The 16,996-nt window shown below is 48.6% G+C and overlaps 1 protein-coding gene across 2 annotated transcripts in view; it reads right to left on the minus strand.

Annotated features, from left to right (window-relative positions):
* The window catches only part of TRIM67 (tripartite motif containing 67), a 417,173-nt gene that overhangs the window by 174,357 nt on the left and 225,820 nt on the right, over window positions 1–16,996 (minus strand). The window lies entirely within an intron of this gene.

A 16,996-nucleotide genomic window follows, 5' to 3' on the forward strand; every position in this document is an offset into this window, starting at 1 on the left:
TGTTCCATATAGGACGTTTCGTTTTAGGGTCATCCTTTTGGACCGTTAACAATATGAATGTTCTCAATTTATTTGGAGCATAATTGGTGCTGGAAACTCTCTGAATCAGGCAAACCATTTCTAAAGGTCTCTGGATCCTGGATACACATTTCTATCGACACTTCACACAAAATATGGCCTTCTATGTACTTTCTATCATCTTTTTTCTTTATCATGGCTACCTAGGAACACCACAGATAATTTTGGTTTTGTACTATGCTGAGACAATTATGCATCTTGTCATTACACACTTCACACCTTGATTCACTTAGAGTTCATCCTACCTGTGGTGTTGGGTTGATACAATATTTTTCTCGTCTTCTTTTTCAGTCTACACATCTTCTGGTTTCCACTCTTATAGGTGGATAAATCTCCATCGACATTAATGTTAAATTATTTTTATATCTTCTTTTTTTTCTCATTAATTCATCAGCCTTGAGAAAGTCCCATGATCAGGACAAAATATGTCACCCGGCACTATTTACAAAATATAGGCCCTCATTACAACCCTGTCGGTAAATCCCACTTACCGCTGTGCTGACGGCCGTCAAGATACAGTGGCTGCAGCGGAAATCCACTACAGGTATTACGACCCACAGCTCGTAATCCACCACAATACAGACACCCGCACAAGTCCGCCACACCAAAGGTCAGAGATAAACTGGCGATACCACACTGTCACGCCAACAGAACTACACTCACACTATCATGACCCACGAATCAACGTGGCGGTCATTAATGCTTTGGTGGTACACACCACTGCGCTCAAAATACACACACATTTACAAAACACAACCACATTGGACAATTCAAAATACACACACCTGATACACATACACACACCACACCCACACAATCACACCACTATAAAACACACACCCACATTACCCACAACCTCTTACAACGACCTGTTTGGAAGAAGCCCAGAGAGAGAGAATAGCAAACACAACACCAGCATCCACAGGCACACAGCACCATCACTCATACAACATCCGCGCACCTCAAACAACACCCACCAACACATCCCCCCACACATCACAACAGACAGCACCTCACACATCTCCAACACCACATCATGGCACCTCAAAAACACCCCAGGTTTTCTGAGGAGGAGCTCAGGGTCATGGTGGAGGAAATCATCCGAGTAGAGCCACAGCTATTCGGATCACAGGTTCAGCAGACATCCATTGCTAGGAAGATGGAGCTATGGCGGAGAATTGTCGACAGGGTCAATGCAGTGGGACAGCATCCTAGAACACGGGATGACATCAGGAAGAGGTGGAACGACTTACGGGGGAAGGTGCGTTCAGTGGTATCCAGACACCAAGTAGCAGTACAGAAGACTGGCGGTGGACCCCCACCTCCTCCCCCACAACTAACAACATGGGAGGAGCAAGTCTTGGCAATAATGCATCCTGAGGGCTTCGCAGGAGTAGCAGGAGCACTGGACTCTGGTAACTCAAAGCTTTACTACTATATCCCCCCACCCTACCTGCATGCCATCACAAACTCCTACCCCTACCCTCACACCCATCACCCCAACACCCCACAGATACCACACTTTCACAACCCACACATCCCAATTCCAAGGCCTGCATGTCACACCAATGCATGGACATCCATCACCAAAGCATGTCCGGTACAGATACTCACCCAGGCCCCAAAATTAACAATCACACAAGGCCAAAGACAATACACCAACCACAGGAGTAGAGAGTAACTCACACTTTGGACAAGAGGGCACACACAGATACAATAACTATGCATTTACACCCCAACAGGACCCCTACCCAACGTCACCGGACAGGAGGTGCCAGACATATCATCCCAGGAAAACAAGGGCACGGTACTGGCCAAGTTTCAGGAGACCCTGCGGCTGCAGGAGGAACACTAACTGGGGATCAGGGAGGACTTGAAGTCCATTAACAACACCCTTGTCACCATTGCAGGGGTGCTGGCAGACATGGCCAACACCAAGAGGGACACAGTGGCACACCAACGGGCCCCTGGCACTAGCCTGAACGATGAACAGCCGTCCACCTCTGCCGGCACTAGTGGACCGGAGGTCCCGCCACAGGACCAACAGGCCACCAGCACCCAACCCCCTGCAGAAGGAGAACCCCCCCACAAACGGTCCCTGCGATCCAGGCAGAAGACAGAGAACATTGCCAAGACCCCCACCAGGAAATACGACTCTCCTGATAGTCACCCTTCTGTCCCACTCAGTTACCCTGTCCACTTTCAACTGCTATTACTTCACTTCCTATGCCCCCTTGGACAATGCACCTGTGATGCCAATAGACTGGACTCTACCATGGACATTCCTCCACCATCACCCCAGCCCACTGCACAGCCCCCTCCACTTATTAGCTCTGAAATAAACACCCTTGAATCACAAATCAATCTGGAGTCAATCTGTACTTTCATAAATGTGTTATTGCAAACTTTCAGAAAAATAGTAATGTCGATGTTCATTTTCACATACCAATGTTAGACAGTTGTTGGGCAGCAGTAAACATAGCAGAAGGCAGAAAGTGGTACATAGATCTGTAAAATGGAAAGCCGATGTGAACTGTCAGGGTCCATACACAGAGGCAAAAAGGCAGAATCATGAAATTTCCTACAGTAGTCTGATATGAGAGGAGCAGTGCCAGTCACTTACTGGTGTCTCACTGGAAGTATTGCATGATGATGTTGTTTCAGCTGTCTATATCTTCTTCTTCTGCCTCCTCTTTTTCACTGTCCACAGGTTCCACAGCTGCCACAAGACCCATCCTCCTGCAGTAAAGGCACCTGGCGTCAAAAAGCCAGGTTGTGCAACATACAGCATGCCACGATGATCTGGCACACCTTATTCGGTAAGTAGTATAGGGAGCCACCTGTCAGATGGAGGCACCGGAATCTGGCCTACAGGAGGCCGAAAGTACGCTCAATTATCCTCCTAGTGTGCCCATGTGCCTCATTGTAGCGTTCCTCTGCCCTTGTCCTGAAATTCCTAACTGGGGTAAGTAGCCATGACAGGTTGGGGTAACCAGAGTCACCTGCAAATATAGAGGGACAAATGTGAGACATACAGCAACCATTAGGACTCTCCCATAGCCAGACACCTATGTAATCTGTGTTGGGACCTTGGGCTCACCTATTAGCCACACCTGGTGCCTCTGGAGTTGCCCCATCACATAAGGGATGCTGCTATTCCTCAAAATGTAAGCGTCATGCACTGAGCCAGGATACTTGGCATTCACATGGGAGATGTACTGGTCTGCCAAACACACCATCTACACATTCATAGAATGGTAGCTTTTGCAGTTTCTGTACACCTGTTCATTCCTGCGGGGGGGGACAAATGCCACATGTGTACCATCAATGGCACCAATGATGTTGGGGATATGTCCCAGGGCATAGAAGTCACCTTTCACTGTGGGCAAATCCTCCACCTGGGGGAATACAATGTTGCTGTCATGTGTTTTAGCAGGGCTCTGGACAACACGTTAGAGAACATTGGTTGTGACATCCCTGATGCCATGGCCACTGTTGTTTGAAAGGACCCACTGGCCAGGAAATGGAGTACTGACAGGACCTGCACTAGAGGGGGGATTCCTGTGGGACGGTGGATAGCTGACTTCAGGTCTGGCTCCAACTAGGCACACAGTTCATGGATTGTGGCACGATCAATTCTGTAGGTGATGATGATGTGTCTGTCTTCCACTGTCGACAGGTCCACCAGGAGTCTGTATACTGGAGGATGACGCCATCTCATCATCTGCCCCAGCGGACATGGCCTATGGAGGAGAAGGGTGAGCAGAGGGTCATACACCACATAGCTTGCACAAGGCTGTTTAGAACAAATGTGATGTAATCTGTGTTTAGGGCAATATGTCCGTATTCCTGCACAAAACTGCTGTGACGCAGTCAGTTGGCCTGCCATGTGGCCACCTGAAATGGAGGCTGCCTGACCTGTAAGGAGGGACAAAGGGAAATGAGGTAACTGCGCTGGCATTGTACACCGTCGTGGTAGGTGGACGAAGACCACGGTGCAATTCAGCATTGGTTATCATTGGGCCCTATGGGTTCCAGGAGCCAATGACGATATACGCCGGCAGTGACGGTACGCACCGCCGCGGACGTGACCGCCATTTTCTATCGGTTCACTCACTTGATACCTGACCTTCAACAGGAGAGGACCTACAATGCAAGTGCTGCTGTGACCTGAGTCTGGAAGCGACAATGGCTACAGTGTCTGTGGAAAGGGCCCCTGCCTTCACTGCGGAGGAGTTGTACAAACTGGTGGATGGGGTCCTCCCCCAGTACACGCAACCCTACGGTCCACCAGACAAACAGGTGAGTACACTGTGAGCATAACGGATGGGACATGAATGTATGGAGTGGCGTCAATGGAAGGTACAGGTGGGGGTGGGGGTGGGCAGAGGTCAGCATGTGAGGATGGTCAGTGTATGTGTTTGTGGGCCAGGGTGGGTGGTTGTGGCCAATGAGTAAGAATAACCGGACGGGGGAGTAAAATCCATTCCTACTTTACATTTCCTCTAGGTCAGCGCCCACCAGAAGAAGGGTATTTGGCGTGTCATCGCCAAGGAAGTGCGGACCCTGAGGGTCCACCATAGACGGAGCACCCACTGCAGCAAAAGATGGGAGGACCTGCGCCGCTGGACCAAGAAGACTGCAGAGGCCCAGCTGGGCATGGCCTCCCAACGTGGAAGCGGTGCCCGTCGCACCATGACCTCCCTGATGTACAGGATCCTGGCGGTGGCATATCCGGAGTTGGATGGGTTCTTTAGGGCATCACAGCAGCCACAAGGGGGTGAGTACTGTCTCATGCAGCTGACTCTGCATGCTTTTTGAGGTTTCTGGGTGTGGGAAGAGGACTATGGGTTCTCCTAGGGGAGGGCAAGCGTGCCAGGGTAGATCCATTGTTAGGCAGGTTCAGTGCCAGTCGAACCCCAAAAGTCGTAGTGGCCCTCTACGCCTAGCCAGGCTCCTGTGGGTTCCAGGTATGCATCAAATGGGTATAGGCACAGTCCGCCATGGGCATGTCATTTTCCCCTGAACTGTTAGTGCATGGCCTAGTGCATAGGGCTGCTCCCTGTGTGTTGTGTCCACCAACGGTGGTGTTGTTGCAGGCACTGACTATGTCTCTCCTCTGTCTTTCCCCCCCTTTTTGTTTTGTCACCCTGTCCTTGTGTGCATTAGCAACATCTGGCGGAGGAGCAGTGGCCCCGGAGCAGGAGGGAGCTGCAACCAACATGGCCTTGGAGGGTGAATGTACAGAGTCTGAAGGCACCAGTGGGATGGAGGGTGAGGGGAGCTCCACGACGGGGACAGGAGGAGACACCAGCGACAGCGACTCCTCCTCTGATGGGAGCTCCCTTGCGGTGGCGGGCACCTCTGTGCCCACCGCAACAACAGGTACAGCCGCCACCCCCCTACCAGCACCGCCCTCCCAGCAGCCCCTCATCGAGTTTCCCGTGCCCGCTCATCCAGGAGGGTGGCCATCTCCTTCGCCCCAGGCACCTCAGGCCCTGCCCCAGTCAGCCCTGCTGCCCTAAGTGAGGAGTCTATTAACCTCCTGAGATCCCTCACTGTTGGGCAATCAACCATTTTGAATGCCATTCAGGGTGTCGAGAGGCATTTGCAGCAAACAAATGCATACCTGGAGGGCATTAATTATGGTGTGGCAACCCAACAGAGAGCATTTTAGGCTCTGGCCTCAGCACTAATGGCAGCCATTGTCACTGTGTCCAGCCTCCCCCCTCCAACTTCCACTACCCAGACCCAATCCCCTGTACCTCAGCCTATCCCAAGCACACCATCAAACCAGCATGCACACTCATCAACACACAAGAGTAGACATGGCAAACATAAGCACCACACATGCCACAGGCACTCACACAAGCACCACCCCCATGCTGACACGCCAACATCCACTGTCTCCACTGTGTCCTCCTCCTCCACGCCCTCCTCCTTCCTCCCAGTCTTGTCTCCACTCACACCTGCATGCACTACATCCCCAGCCACTACCTCCATCACCAGCACGCCCATCACCACACACTGCTCATGTGCAATCACTACCCCCACTACCATTCACACGTCCCCTGTGTCCTCTCCCAGTGTGTCTGTGAGCCCTCCTCCCAAAGTACACAAATGCCGGCACACACCCACTCAACAGCCATCCACCTCACAACAGCTTCCAGCCCATGCACCCTCACCCAAATTCAGCAGACGTACACCTCCTACAACCACTACCTCTTCCTCCACTCCCAAACCCCCTCCATCTTCCCATCCCAGTGTGTCCCAAAAACGTTTCCTCGCTAACTTTGACCTCTTCCTTACACCTCCTCCCCCCCCGTCCTTCCCCTAGGGCCAGGATGTCCAGATCCCAGCCCAGCACCTCAGCCACAAAATCATCCAGCACTGTGGTCCCTGCAAGTCCTGTAACATCGCGGGCCGCACCCATCAGGGCTGCCAGTGCGCCACCTAATGAGGCCAAGGATCACCCTATTCCGCCACCTGCCAAGGTGAAGAAGGAGACAACATGCCGTAAGGACAAGCCGCACCAACCAACCAGCAAGGCCTCCTCAAAGACAAAAGAGGACAGTGCCAAGGTCCCAGCAGTGACTTCCAAGGTGGGGAAGGGACACAAGGCTAAAAGGAAGTCAGCTCAGGGCACGGAGCCTCAGGGTAAGGGACTGGTGACACCCCTTCTGCAGGTCAGAACAGCAACCTGCACTACGGTGGATACCGCCGCAACCACTGCCACTTGCACAGCCACCTGCACCGCCACCTGCACCGCCACCTGCACCGCCACCTGCACGGCTACCTGCACGTCTGCTGCCTCTGCTCCAGTCCCCAGCATCATCCCCAGTGGGGCGCCGTCCGAGGCTGCAGGAGACCGCCTGGTGTCTCCCTCCACAGGTACTGACACATGCACCACTGCCAGCATGTCCGCCGCTGACACCGGCGCAACCACTGCCATCTGCCCTGCGACGTACTCACACTGGGCCACCACAGCCGACATGGACATCATCCCCACTGGGGAGTCGTCCAATGCTGCAGGAGACGTCCGGGACCCTGCACAGCGTACATGAGGCACCACACCCATCACTGGCAGGACCAGCAGTTGGCAGGCTGAGTCGGCGCAGGGTGGAGTGTGTCTCTTCCTCCATGGAGTATCATGCTACCTGCTCCCAGGAAATCTCGTGGCTCTGACACCCAGGTGCGGGAATGGGAACTGCCACACACCATGTGAAGCACTCTGGGCACTAAGCCCCCTCCAGAACCAGTGGTGGAAAGCATCCACTACCCCAGTCCTTGGCAGGATGTAGCACTCTGGGCACTAAGCCCCCTCCAGAGCCAGTGGAGAACAGCATCCACTACCCCAGTCCTTGGCAGGATGAAGCACTCTGGGCACAAAGCCCCCTCCAGAACCAGTGGAGAACAGCATCCACTACCCCAGTTGTTGGCAGGATGAAGCACTCTGGGCACTAAGCCCCCTTCAGAACCAGTGAACAGCATCCACTACCCCAGTCCTTGGCAGGATGAAGCACTCTGGGCACTAAGCCCCCTCCAGAATCAGTGGAAAACAGCATCCACTACCCCAGTCCTTGACAGGATGAAGCACTCTGGGCACTAAGGCCCCTCTAGAACCAGTGGAGAAAAGCATCCACTAGAGAGACTGTGGCTTTGCACTCCCCAGGACCAAGCAATTGGCAAACCACCCACTTGAGAGACTTGTGAGACTGTGGCTTTGCACTCCCCATGACCAAACAGTGGGCAAACCACCCACTTGAGAGACTTGTGAGACTGTGGCTTTGCACTCCCCAGGACCAAACAGTGGGCAAACCACCCACTTGAGAGACTTGTGAGACTGTGGCGTTGCACTCCCCAGGACCAAACATTGGGCATGGAGCCCCCTTGTGGAGCAGTGGCGTCGTCCCTTCATCCGGCTGAGGTGTCCCCTCTCCCCTTCCCCCTTTCCGCCATGGTCGTGACTCCATTTGTTTTACCATCGGCCTGTTGACGGTATTACCGCCGCTTTAACCCTGAGGTGCCTGTTTTTTTCCGACCTGATGCCCCAGCAGTGTTCTCTCCATTTAGAGGCAGGTATCATGTGTGGGCTTCGACCATGCATTTTGGGACCACTGATCCACGGAAAATTAATGGAACACTATCCGGACTTGTGTAGTTGCTGTACATATTTGTATATACTGATCTGTTACAGACCTGTTTCCATATCTGAATTTTAGATGATTACACCCGTTACAATCATTTCCTTTTGTCCTTGTGTTCTTCCTGAGGGTTACGGGGTATATATGTAATGTTGCGGCATGTATTCGTGTATGGTGTTGTGGGTGAGGGTGGGGGTGGGGGTTTTGCATGTTGCGTGTGTGTCACTCTCTTTTTCCTCCCCCTCCCGTGAGTGCTAGGTGCAGTACTCACCGTGATCGTCGCCGCCGTCTTTGCTGCTCCTGGTAGAAGAGGAGGTAAACCAACATTGGTAGCACCTGTAACTCGGGCTCCATGGCGTCCTGGTTCCTCATTGGGTGTCGAGAGGTGAGTGGTTTCTGTTCCAAGTACTGTTTCCACCGTGCTTTTGATGGCGTTGGTACCGCCCCGGAAAAGGTGGCGGATTGGTGCCTTGTAATACAGTGGGCAGAACACTGTCTTCCGCCTGTCTGTTGGCGGTTACCGCTGCGGTGTTTGTTTCTACCGCCGTGGCAGTCGGAGTGTTAAAGTGGCTGTCTGTGTTGGCGGTTTCCGCTATGGTCATGATTCCAATTTTTTTACTGTCGGCCTGTTGACGGTATTACTGCCGCTTTAACACCGACCGCCAGGGCTGTAATGAGGGCCATTATCTTTCTAATATGTGTGCTCGTCGGTCTAAACTCTACTAGGTCGAAAATATGTGCAAGACATCATCCTTGTAAATGTCTGCGTTCATCGATTTGAATTGTATCAAAGAAGAAGTTAAATTTATCTGTCACACCATGTGGATGATTTTTATGATTCAACAATGAAACAGGAGTAAACATTGTTTCATATGAGACTATATTTTGGTTAGGGGGCATTAAGCTAAAATAGACATTAAATATATATTTATAGTACTCAGCTATGCAAATAGTTATGGGAGAGCAGGCAGCATTATCTATACTGGTGCCAGTCCCCACCCCTGCATGAGATAAGACCATTTTTTTATTTGAATAGAAAGCAGCTTCATCGCTTATGAAGAATAATTTGCCTCTAGGGCGTAAGGACGTGCTGAAGTCAGGCTAGCACGTAATCCCTTATGTGTTTAAGTTAAGTGTGGTCAGAACTCACACAGGAGGTACAGCGTCTGTGCATCTATGACAGTGGGACAAACTGGATGTTTAAAGCATGTCACTTTTTCAAAAAGAGAATTTGTGCTTTTAGAAAAGAAGCTTGTTTCTAGTTCAGAGGAAGGCCTGGAGGCAGCGTTAGTGCTTATGATTGTGGCAAGGAATGAATGTATTATAGCCATCTCTAGAGGAAAAATCACTGCTGTAAACACAAAAGCCACGCTCCCCGGTCAGGAGCTCTGCTGCATACAAAGCTGCAGAATATGTGCCCATCTGCAACTGTGTGAGAATGGTAAAAAAAAATACTAAGATGCTTCCAGAGCTGACCACCTCATAACACCTTTTTCTGTCTTGTGCCAGGTGGGGGGGCAACACACTTATGGGAAGGGGGAGTGAGAGGAAAGAAACAACACAGACAAGGGTGGTGGTTAAGAGGGGAAGAAGCAACAGGCAGGGGGTGGGAGGAGGAGAAGAAAGGATGGTGGTAAGGGAAGAGTCAATGAGGGAAAATGTGTAAAATAGTACCTGAAGCGCAGTGAGCAGCAGATAGGCAGCAGAAGACACTAGTCAGTCAGTCAAATAACTTTATTCGGCAATTGCCATAAAAGTACAAACCAAGACACATTTCACAATCTATAAATAGTAAAATAAAGCTTAAAAACCATTACTGGAAGCACCAGATGAACATCCAAACTGAAACCCCTTGACATACATAGATAGATATACTAGACATGATTAAAAATCACAAAGTCAGAAAAGTACAAATGTTGGCGTTAATAGGATATACTATACGTACATAAAATATTTAAAAAGGAATAGGCCTTTTCCTAATGCGTAAAGAAGCTGTGACAAAGTCTAATACATGGTGACAAATTTGGATATTAGGCAACCTCTGAAGGTATAGCAGGGCTTCCTTATAATGAATAGGTCTAAAAAGACGTAACGTGGGTAAAATAAAGGCCCCTCTAGGTGCAGCATATAGAGGGCAAAAAAGAAAAAAGTGCAAAGTGCTCTGGGTTGATTTGGAGTCACAGGGACAAAGCGGTAAATCCTTTTTCCAGAAACATGGTTCAGGGAAAGCTACCTTAAAATGAATTAGATTAAGTCTAAAAAGTGTTAAAAAGGAAATTATTTTAAAACTTGAAAACCAAGACAAATAGGGTTCAAGGCATGGAACAGTCACAATCCGAGAATAAGAATCAAAAGATTTCAATTTCAGGGAACTATAAAATCTCAGCTCTGATATGTGCTTGGAATAGGTAGACTTCAAAACAGACCTAGAGTTTGTGGTTAATAGATGGGGATCATCAAACATATATCTAAGCCCTAGGTTCTCAAAGGAGTTTTGCAGAAACATAAGCCAGGGAATCCTATTTGAGTATTCCAATTGAAGACAATCAGTGATACAGTCTTGGACCAAACTTGCCATAGGATTTGACCAACATTTGATCCACAGCAGTAGGGGAGCCATAAAGACCCTGTCCTCCAAAAAGCACTGACCCAGTTCTTCATGGCAGATTATGTTTGCGGTGCATTTTGGAACCAACAATAATCTGCGCAGGAATTTATTTTCTACACTCTGAAGAGACGGTATTTTATTAAAGCCCCAGACGCCTGCCCCATAAAGGACTGATGCAGTGCATTTGGAGTTATAAAGAGTTTTCAACTGAGCAGGGGGTCTGTGACCTAGTTTATTTGAAAAGCGAAAAATTGCTTCATTGTTCCTTATCAACTGTAGGAGCTTAAAATTAATGTGTGTCTTCCAGGACAAAGAAGAACTCATGTACATGCCTAGATAACAAAATTCTTTGACCTTATTAAGAGTGTGCCCTCCCATAGAAAATAGTTTAGACTTAGTGTTGCGTGGGCCACAAGTCATAACAAAAGTCTTTGTGTAATTTACTTTCAGATCCAGATTCAGCATAAAATCGTAAAATACATCCAGTAGTCCCTGTAAACCGTTTGCAGTACGGGCAATTAAAACTGCATCGTCAGCGTATAATAAAACTGGGAGGTGTCTCTGACCCATCTTCGGTATGTCCTTTGCATGTTTTAAAAGTGAATCATAGAGCCCATTTATATAAATCAGAAAGAGAAAAGGGGCTAAGATACATCCCTGCCTTACGCCCCTAGTTGACGGGATGGGGGAGGTTCTCTGCCCATGTGAGCCGACCTGAACAGAAATTGTTAGGTCTGTGTGTAGGCGTTTAATAAGCTCCAAAAGAGGCGGATCGCAGCCTAAGGCTTCCAAAATTTGCCATAACTTTGACCTATTAACCATATCAAAGGCACTGGTTAGATCAATGAAAGCCATGTGAATAGACTCTTTTTTGACTGTCACATATTTGCTGAGTATCAGCTGCAAGTTTAAAACTTGCTCAACTGTGCCTACACCAGGTCTAAAACCAAATTGAATAGGGGATAAAATATGGGCCTCGGACACCCAGTCTTCTAACCGGGACAAGATCACTCTACCTAAAATCTTTGCCGTCGAATCAATAAGAGAGATTGGTCTGTAACAGGAAGGATCTTGTCTATTGCCTTTTTTAAAGATAGGAACAATAATGGCCGATTTCCATGAAAGGGGCACATTACTGTTTACCACACTATTCAAAACATTTGTAACTAGCGGACCCCAAAGATCAATTTCTGATTTAAAAAGATCAGCGGGAACCCCATCAGGGCCGGGAGCTTTTCCCTGCCTTGATCTATTAATAGCATTTTTGACCTCGTGGAGGTCAAAAATAATGTTTGGGGCCTTAGTTTTGGAATCTAAATTGAAAAGTGTAGAAGAATTTACAAGCGAATTCTCATAGGATCCTGAACAGAAGACTTTCCTAAAATGAGTTAACCAGACATCCTCAGTAATAAGACAGTCATCGGCCAAAGAGTGGTGACCAGAAAAGTATGAGTGATTAATCACTTTCCAAAATTTAGAAGTGTCCTTCTGCTCAGATGCAGCCAAAAGATCGCCCCAGGCCCTGGACCTAATTTCTGATTTCCGTTTGTCAATGGCAGCCTTATAATCAACTCTGGCTATTTTAACTAATTGTCGGGAGAGAGGAACTGCTTTAAGTGCATCTTTGAGTTTTTTGTGGGCAGATGAACACGCGGAATCGAACCATCTGTGGGCCGCCGGCCCCTTCGCAGGCCTGTCCACCGCCAAGGCGCGTGAAATGTCAGTGCTTAAAAATTCAAATTCACGCACTATGCGGTCAGAATCTAACTGCTGGGAGAGACACATTTGAATCGAGTCCGACCTACTTCTTACAATTTCCTGGTTAAAGAGTTTTGGATCTATTTTGTCCCATTTTAAACGTATGCCACAGTTTGGATTATAAACAGTAGCAGCGCTCAAGCTTTTATTATTGGATGCCTGAATAATTTTTAGGTCCAATATAATACTAAGGGGGTTATGATCACTCGCACAGTGGGGCGTAATCTTGAATTCTTGAATTACGTAAAAATCAGAGGAGCTGATAAGTATGAAATCGATAATACTCCCCCTCAAATTCCCTGTAAAGGTTGGTATATTGCAGGCGTCAGGGGCCAATTTCTCGGTAACATGGACCAAGTCAAATTTACAAGTAAAAAGGTTTAAGGCATCTCCTTCAGATGTGTGGTTAAAATGAAATACTGACTCTCTGCCCTCAGCAGGAAAGGCACACAGGTCCATGTGTTCTTTGCTGCACAGAGGAGTGTTGAAATCGCCCACCCATATAATAATTAGGTCACTATTCTGCAAAGCATGTGAAGAATCTATAAAATCCGTTACCTCTTCCAAATGACCCATAAGGAGGCCCCGTGGAATATTGTTATAAAAGTTTAAAATAAGGATATCCTTTTGGCCACAGATAGAGACAAGGACAACCATAAAATAAAGGGAAGACCAGATTAAAGACACTTTTAAAAGCGGGAGATGTACGGAAATGAGAACTAAGAGGCCGCCACTAGCTCTCCCCATCTGGGAAGTTAATGCCGGCTGACACAAAGAGGTGAAACCGTTCAAGAGGAACGTATCTTTGGACCAGGTCTCCTGTAGACAGATTATATCGTAGGAGGAAATGAAGCTTTTCCAGTCCGAATTGTCAGATTTAGATCGCAGCCCTGCTATGTTCCAGCTAAGCAGAGTTAATGGTCTAGACACAGGACATGACATTAGAACTTTAGTATTTATAGGAGCTTTCAGGTCCAAATCAGGCTTTCCTGTGTCCCAGATACATTCAGCGTGGACATTCCCAGCCTTTGGTCTCTCCTTTTTAGAAGAGCAGGGGTGGGTCACCGATAGTCAATCGTTCACGTCAAGGTGACTGAGAGTCGAGAACCGGTTGCTAGAGGGTACATTTACCTGTAAATGAAACCTTTCAAAATCTGGTCTGCGAATACTAGAATTAGTGACAATGCGGTTTGGTAGGAGCACAGGGTCGTAAAAATGATACAGGGGATGTATTTGAATCCTGTTAGTTGACATTTTACAGTAGTCCAAATTGGTCAAAAAATTGTCTACTGAACGAGGATTAGCAAAATTTAAAACAACATAGTCTCCCTCCTCCAATACTTTGGAGTGTCCTACCCTCCTCACTCTTCGGGCCATGAGAATCTTATCATTATGAAAGCAATTGGATTTGAAATTGAAGTTCAACCAGTGACCAGCTTTTCTAATTAGGGAATGGGTATCTTCTTGTTTGGAGCACTCCAGAGGAGGAACATTTGAAAGAACCAGAACGTACGGGTTGCAGGCAGGTGGTAAATGTAAAAAGTCTACATGGTTAGTAAGTTTAGTAGGATCTTTGTCATGCGATCTAGAGGAATAAACTTCCCTTATCGGCCCTGATGCAGGGTTGTCAGTGAAAGGTCCTTGACCAGAGACGGATCGTGGATCAGGCAAAAAATTGCTTACTCCTTGGGATACCAAAGTAGGGGGAGGAGTAGACTGATGTGCTGGTTCAGGGCTATGAAGTATTCCCGAGCATAAAGGACCTGGTTTTAAAAAACTAGATAAAAACCTGGTCACATCGTTACAAAAGCAATCGAGCTTCCTAGCGATCAATGTGGAAATTTTTGCCTCAAGAGTTGCACAAAAGGATTTGAGTGTCAAGTCAATAAAACTAGAAAGATCTTCAGGAGCATCCTTGCTCGGAGGGCATTCGGGGAAGGAGACCGGGGGGATTGGTGGTTGGTCACTATGGGCCAGGGAGGTAGGTAGATTCTTATTGGGGCCCAGGGCCTTTTTTGTATTTTTGAGCTTTTTCCCGGCTCTCCTCTTCTTCAAAGGGGGAGAATCGGCCTGAGAGCAAGAGCTTTCAGGAGGAGGAATAGCTAAAAGGAGAGAAGAATTAATTTGGTCGGTTGTGGGGAGTATATCGGCGCCCAACTGGCTGGTATTCAGAGGCGAGATCAGTGATGAAGGACCAGTCCTTGGAAAAGTGGAAATATGGATGGTAGGTTCCAAGGGGGGGTGTTGGACAGTACTTTGGACAGCCCCAATCCTTTCTTCTACATGTTCAAGTTCGGATTCAATGGCCCCCATCACAGAGGATAAATAACTAGTAATGGAGGACTGAAGGGAGCTGGACCCGGCTTCCCCCTTCTGAACATTAGACTTTCTTTTCCCCATATTTGGTAAGAAACTCACACAATATCTGGTACAGCACCCTGATGGAGATTCCACAGGCAGAAGAAGTAGACGTTAGGGGGGGGGCCCAGCCCGGCCTCTTCCGGTCGATGACGGGCGAAGGACGGGCCCGCCCTTGGCCCGGGCTTCGCCCGGGCGCCGCCCGCGCGCGTCCCGCGACGGCGGGAGCGCGATACAAATTTAAAGGGCTCCTGCCCCTCCTCCGGTCACAGCGCTTCCCGCGACGGCGGGAGCGTGATACAAATTTAAAGGGCTCCTGCCCCTCCTCCGGTCACAGCGCTTCCCGCGACGGCGGGAGCGCGATACAAATTTAAAGGGCTCCTGCCCCTCCTCCGGTCACAGCGCTTCCCGCGACGGCGGGAGCGCGATACAAATTTAAAGGGCTCCTGCCCCTCCTCCGGTCACAGCGCTTCCAGAGCTGACCACCTCATAACACCTTTTTCTGTCTTGTGCCAGGTGGGGGGGCAACACACTTATGGGAAGGGGGAGTGAGAGGAAAGAAACAACACAGACAAGGGTGGTGGTTAAGAGGGGAAGAAGCAACAGGCAGGGGGTGGGAGGAGGAGAAGAAAGGATGGTGGTAAGGGAAGAGTCAATGAGGGAAAATGTGTAAAATAGTACCTGAAGCGCAGTGAGCAGCAGATAGGCAGCAGAAGACACTAATAAAAGTAAATCAATAAGTACTTGGTCACTGCTTCAAACTAATGAACAGAAAGTGAAGTCGGCAAGCAGTGGCCAATTAGGAGTCAGTAAATAAAAGTGACAACAAGGCTAACAAAGAATAAGCAAAGGGTGGGCTCCAAGCAGTTGCCGTTCGCTGGAGTTATAGGGGCCTGGCGGCGCGGAGGGATTTAATAAACGTTAAAATAAAAAAAAAAATAAACGTACCTGGCTCCTCTCTGCGACATTCTGCTCCTCCATCTTGCAGTGCAGGCACAGGTTCCCAGCCTGCCCTGCGGCCAATCCTGATGCTGCTCAGAGCAGCGTCAGGATTGGCTGTGAGCGCCCAGCAAGGGCGCTTCTAGGCAGACTGGGAGCCTGTACCAGCTTTCTCCAGCCCGACATCTGTGTTGCCGGGCTGGAGAGAGCCTGTGTAATATGTGTTTGGCCGGCCAGAGACCGCCGGCCATACACACATGCGTGCTGAGGGGACTGCACAGTGTATTCTGCTTTGTGCTCGTCATCCCAGATGCGCCAACCCTTACACAAAGAAGGGATAATAAACTAGGTTTATTATCCCTTTGTTGTGAAAGGTTTGCAGCCTCTGCTGCTGGCGGGGCCGACCCTAATGGAGGAGGCGTCACTGACTCCAAACCACCTATCAGTAAACAATACCTCTCACAGAGACAGCACATGCGCTGCTGGCAGGTGCGTCCTAAAAACCTCGTTAAAATGTAAACCCTAATTAGGGCGGGCATTCTGATGGTCTAAAGCTGGCAGCCATGTGGCATCTGGCAAGGAATTTCCACAGGCGGAGCCGGCTGAGACTTCTCTGTAAAACTCAGCTGTAACCCTGCTTTAAACAATAGAGGGGAACTCCGACTTGGGCTGAATGGGAAATCCAGTGATAGTCACCAAATTTCCACAACCCAACCACTTATAAGTAATCCCTATAGTTTTCACAGCTTGCTCACTAGTATTTGGAATTGTTTTAATGACTAAAACCCATTCGCAGCATCAATAGAAGAGTTCACTGTTGTTTTAATTTACCGACAGAATGCAAATAGTTTCTAGCCAAACTGCAATTCAGAAAAAGTGCTTTTCTGTAAGATTATACATTTCTTTCCCTAGTTTAGTGTCACGGTTCGAAAGATGACTGTATTTGCTCTCTCCTTGTACATTCACTAGGCAAAATCGTCTAAACTGCTTAATTGCTAATCAGATTTACACTGGTTGTAAGAATTTTTCCCTCATCCTAAAAATAACATTTGTCTCGATGACTGGTATTAAATGTATTTTTTGCACTGCTTAACTAGACCAGATTTAATCT

Source organism: Pleurodeles waltl, chromosome 5 (genome assembly GCF_031143425.1).
Source record: "Pleurodeles waltl isolate 20211129_DDA chromosome 5, aPleWal1.hap1.20221129, whole genome shotgun sequence".
Lineage (NCBI taxonomy): Eukaryota > Metazoa > Chordata > Amphibia > Caudata > Salamandridae > Pleurodeles > Pleurodeles waltl.